At 37.8% G+C, this 5472-nt stretch overlaps 1 pseudogene; it reads left to right on the plus strand.

The window, feature by feature from the left end:
* Nucleotides 1-3451: 3451 nt before the first annotated feature.
* LOC149534428 (cytochrome P450 CYP94D108 pseudogene) lies at nucleotides 3452-5090 on the plus strand (annotated as a pseudogene).
* Nucleotides 5091-5472: the final 382 nt, after the last annotated feature.

The following is a 5472-nucleotide window of genomic DNA, read 5'->3' on the forward strand; positions in this document are numbered from 1 at the left end:
TTTTTAATTTTATTTTATTTTTCATTTCCACATAGTTTAGAATGCATTCCATAGAGATTATCTCATGTCCCAAGATGGTTGTTTATATAAAACATATTAAGCATTTCTATATAAAAAGCTAATAGGAAGATATAATAGATTAGAATGTAAAAATAAGTTTTGAAAAAAGAGGTGAAAAATGAATGTTGACTTATTAGAAAAAAATGTCAAAACTAAAAATAAGTTTTGAAAAAAAGGTGGAAAATGAACAATGCAAACTAAAAAAAGTCAATGTTAAAATAAGTTTTGAAAAAAGAGGTGGACAGCTCAACTTGGGTGACATCTATCTAGCAGTATATTTGCATCGGATGTGATGTTTAAAAAAAAAAAATTAATTAATTAATTTAAAAGTCATAGAACCATGAATTTTAAATTAATTAATAAGTTTAAAAAATCACCAAAACCACAGTTCTATAACTTTTAAATTAATGAATTAATTTTTTAATTAGCCAATAGGCTTTCCTTTTAGAGTTCACTCCAACCAGAAGTTGTCTCACACTAGTCAAAATTTGTTGCACACAGGCTAGAATTTACTAGAATTTGTCTCACGCACGGTAGATAAAATACCATATCTTTCTACAATAGCCAATAGGCTTTCCTTTTGGAGTTCACTCCAATCAAAATTTGTCTCACACTAATCGAAATTTGTTGCACATAGGCTAGAATTTGCTAGAATTTGTCTCATGCCTAGCAAATAAAATACCATATTTTTCTACAATCATAAAAGGCATATTTGATTTGATTTTGTGATCCTACAATCATGAAAGGTGGAGAAAATCTTAGAGAAATCCTATCCACCCAGTCTGAGTGCTATAAATCATCATGTCTTCTGCCTTTTCTCCTTATCAACCTCCATCTCCATCATGCATGTGTGTTTCCACCTTCCTTCTTATTTTTATTTGCTACTCTTCAAAAGTTATAGAGAGATTTTGTGTGTGTTTGTTTTAGTTACAGAGATTTTGTGTGTTTTTTTTAGATAATGTAAAATATTTTATTAGCAACTTCCAGAAATGTTATAGTATGTAGATTTTATGCTTGTTCATGTGCTCTAACAGAGAGATGGCTTTGCGCTTGGCTCTTCTTGTGTCATTCTAAGCCAAATCGGTTAAGGGTTCAGCTTGGCTCTTGTTGTGCCATTCTAAGCCAAATCGGTTAAGGGTTCAGCTTGGCTCTTGTTGTGCCATTCTAAGCCAAATCGGTTAAGGGTTCCAAAGCTCCAAGGTCTTTGATTACAATTAGATTTGGGGATTATTTGTGCACAATGCAAGTAAGACATTTGCTTCTTTTTCCAGGTTTCAAGGTGAACTGCTTCTGATAATATCCACTAATATTGGAATAGTGTTAGCATTTCATTTCCAATGGCTATTTTCCCTTCTTGGTGACTTGCAAGAATAGCCAATATGTAGTAATAGTCACACTAGTTCAGTTAAGAAAAATTACAGCTTACAAGGTGTCAAGTTGAATTCTTCCTAAGTGAAAACGAAGCTTTTGTGGTAGACATGAGACCAATTCCTCCATCCAAAAAATACCCAATGTCACACTAAAATAACCATTACAATTTTAATAAATTTTAGAAACACCCAAATATCAAACCAGAAAAACCAAACCATCTGTGATGTTCATTATTGATACCAGAAATACCCAATAATCACACTCAACCAATCTAATACTATAGAGCGTAATTTCTTTATAGAAAACACACAAAAATTCCATAGCGGCATTACCCAAATGCCACACCAAAATAACCTTAAAAAATTATATCAATTTTAGAGATACTCAAATGTCAAACCAAAATAACCAAACCATCAAAGGTGTATATCATTGATACCAGAAAAATAGTCACACTCAAAATTCTATCAATATAACATCGACTTGAAATAGCTTGGACTTCCACAAATGCTACAAGTAACAATGTTTATCTATCCCTTATTACCCAAGAAGATGATGTTCCTCCCCACTCAGCCTTGGGGTATCTGAAGATATATAACCAAGCACCAAGCAAGATGAACTGTCAAAGATGTGGAGTTAGGTGGAAGTATTGTTGTTATTGAGCACAACATGGCTTGAACCCTGGAGGATGTTTATACCATGGTGTTTCTTTGCCATGAGAATACGACAGCTACTGAGGGAAGGCTCTGGCATTTCAATGTGCCTGCTAAACCCAGGGTCATTTCATTTTCCTCTAAATAGTGATGTGGGAGGCCTGGAAGACAATATGAAATCAATGGTTACTCCTTTTGTCTTGTACGAAATCCCCAACAACTACAATTTACATGGCAAAATCTTCACTCTATTTTATCAATCTAAATTCATTACATCAATTAACTACCCCCTTCAGATCACATGCAAAATATGCAAGCTTAGGAAAGCCACGTGCATTGTTTTACATAATTCCTCAAACAAATGCCAAGTGCCATATAACTAGAGGATAACAAATGTTCAAGTACACACAAGGCACACAGGAATAAGCAAGCAACCTAAGGCATCAAAATGTTTGATCCCATATTTGCTCCTTATTTTTATTATAATTCATTGCATGGAATCTATCTTGGCTTAGAATGGAGTTAAAAATCATCCTACATACAAACATTTATGTGATGTAACATAAGTTTAACAAGTGCCACATAGTAGACGATATATTATTGGTAAACATTAAATGTGCCTAGATACGGCTGCAACTCAGCTCTATCACATGCCTCTAGTTAATGGAGAAAGACACGACAATATTCATGATAGGAAATATGGTTGTGTATGTGTATACGCAATGGGATCTCTATTAAAAGTGAATACTCGATTAGTAGCTACTCTAGAGACCATGATACGCTACACATTGCTAACATGAGATCTATACAGGACACGCCAAGAGTCATATTCCACTAAATAAATAGAGAATTGTCTAGCACAATCTTTAATTTTATTTATGTAAAAGATATTATAATAATTTTTTTAAAAATTAAAATTAGATTTAAAATTATTGTACCCCTTTCCCTTTTTCACATATATTGTTTCATCAATTTAAAATTATCAATTATATATACTTCCTTCTATTATATATCTTATTAATTATTATTTCAAATAAAAATCCCATTGCCCCGTTGCCTACCCTTGCACCTCCTTTTGGGCGCTAAGTACTACTTGATAAATAAATTAAAAGAAAACGTCACATTTCTTCAGCTATTTAGCCCCAACCGATGGATCCTCCGAAAGCACCCCCTTCCCCATTTGCTTCGGCGAAATTTTCTATCGAGATAGACTTGCAGACTACGTACCAAGCATTACCGACCAAAACTTTGGATTTCTGATTCATCCTCTCCCCCCCGGCTTTTCTGAGTTGAAAATGTTAAAATATTGAGGATTCCCTCAAAAACATCGCATCTCAAGCAATAAGAATCGACGAAATCATTTACCTGTGCAAACCAGCAGCGAACATGGTTCACTACAGCCTCCCCTGCAATTCATACGAGATGCTCTTCCCTTGTATTATTGCAGCACTAGTACCTCTCGTCTTCATCTTCACACTTCACTTGTTCCGGAAGAAATCTGATTCAGATGGGCATGCGCTGACTCTTTATCCCATACTTGGTTTTCTCCCCACCTTGATAAAAAATCGGCACGGGTTTCATGACTGGGCTGTAGACATACTCCTCGCTGCTCCCTCCGCTACGGTCCATTACTACCGCCCAATTGGAATAACTGGCCATCTCACTGCCGACCCTTCAATTGTGGAGCACGTCCTCAAGACACGATTTGAAAACTATGAAAAATCACCCCGCTTGAAGTTTCTTATGCGAGATTTCTTGGGCGGTGGAATCTTCAATGCCGACGGAGAGCAGTGGAAGATGCAGAGAAAGGCCGCCAGCTACGAATTCAACACTAAATCCCTCAGAAACTTCGTAGTCGAGACTGTGCAATCCGAGATCAGAGATCGCCTGATGCCCGTCCTTTCCAATGTCTGCAACAATGGAGTCTCTGTAAATTTGCAGGACGTTCTGCAGAGATTTGCCTTTGATAACATCTGCAGAGTTTCCTTCGGAGTGGATCCTGAGTATCTTCACCCCTCGCTTTCTCAGCTGCCCTTTGCCCGAGCTTTTGACGATGCCACGGAACTAAGCTTCGGGAGGATCTTTTACAGCGTGCCCTTTGCCTGGCGAATCAAAAAGATGCTCAATATCGGCTCCGACAGGCGTTTGAGAGAGGCAATCGCCGTGGTGGACTAATTTGCATTGGGTATTATTCGAACCAGACGGAATGAGATTGCGGACATTGAAAGTAAGAAAAGTGGGTCTCGGCTCAGAGACGACCTTCTTTGCAGATTCATGGCAACTTTTGGCACTGATAATGATAATGACCATTCAACTGAGATTGAGGAGAAATTAGATGTGCTGACTGACAAATCCGATCTGTTTCTGCGAGATATGATTGTTAATTTCATGTTGGCAGGCAGAGATACTTCTTCGACTTCTCTGACTTGGGTCTTCTGGGTTCTCTCCTCTCATCCCGCAGTGGAACAGGGCATTCGCTCTGAGATTACAGAGATCTTAGCAAAAAGAGGCAAGGTTGAGGATTCCGAGAAGTGGGTTGTTTTTAGCTACGAAGAATTGAGAGAAATGCAATATCTACATGCAGCTGCGTGCGAGTCTCTGCGCCTGTATCCGCCCGTGCCCATCAATTCCAAAGCGGCCCTCCAAGACGATGTTTTACCAGGCGGTCGATATGTGGGCAAAGGGTGGACTGTTGATTACAGCATGTACGCGATGGGCAGGATGAAAAGCATTTGGGGCGAGGACTGCGAGGAGTTTAAGCCCGAGAGGTGGTTGAAAAACGGGGAGTTTGTGGGAGAGAGTGCTTACAAGTTTGCTGCATTCAACGCTGGGCCGAGGATATGTCTGGGAAAAGAGATGGCGTTCATTCAGATGAAATCAATCGTGGCTTCTGTTGTCCATAGTTTCAGTGTGAAGGTGGAAGAGGGATTTGTTGCGAGGTATACGCTTGACTTCAACATGCGCATGAAGGGAGGACTGCCGGTTACTTTTACAAAAACACGCCATTAATTTGCTGTACATGACATTGTTGTCGACGTGTTTTTGTTCTGAGGTCACTAGTATATATGTCTCCGATTCTGTTTGAAAGAGTGGATGGCGTATGTTCTTAGCTTTGCTGTTTACTTTTGCGTAAATAAATAGTTTTAAGCCACCTTAAATGAATTTATTGTTTCGGTGTGCTGTCAAAATTGTTTTGTTTAAACGACTCCAGCAATTTCATAGAATTTTTTTCTTTTAGAAAGGTGAAATGGTCTCCTACGAAGTGTGAAGTGAGATTCAATGTATTTAGTGAAAAGTATTCTTAAAATAAAATAAACCTCAAAGTTTGGCTAAAATTTAATCATGGAAATACCTTGGGATTTCCACTATGAAGAAAAAAATTATTATTACA

The sequence above is a fragment of the Cupressus sempervirens genome, chromosome 10, assembly GCF_028749045.1.
Source record: "Cupressus sempervirens isolate cs-2001-9-10 chromosome 10, ASM2874904v1, whole genome shotgun sequence".
Classification (NCBI taxonomy): domain Eukaryota; kingdom Viridiplantae; phylum Streptophyta; class Pinopsida; order Cupressales; family Cupressaceae; genus Cupressus; species Cupressus sempervirens.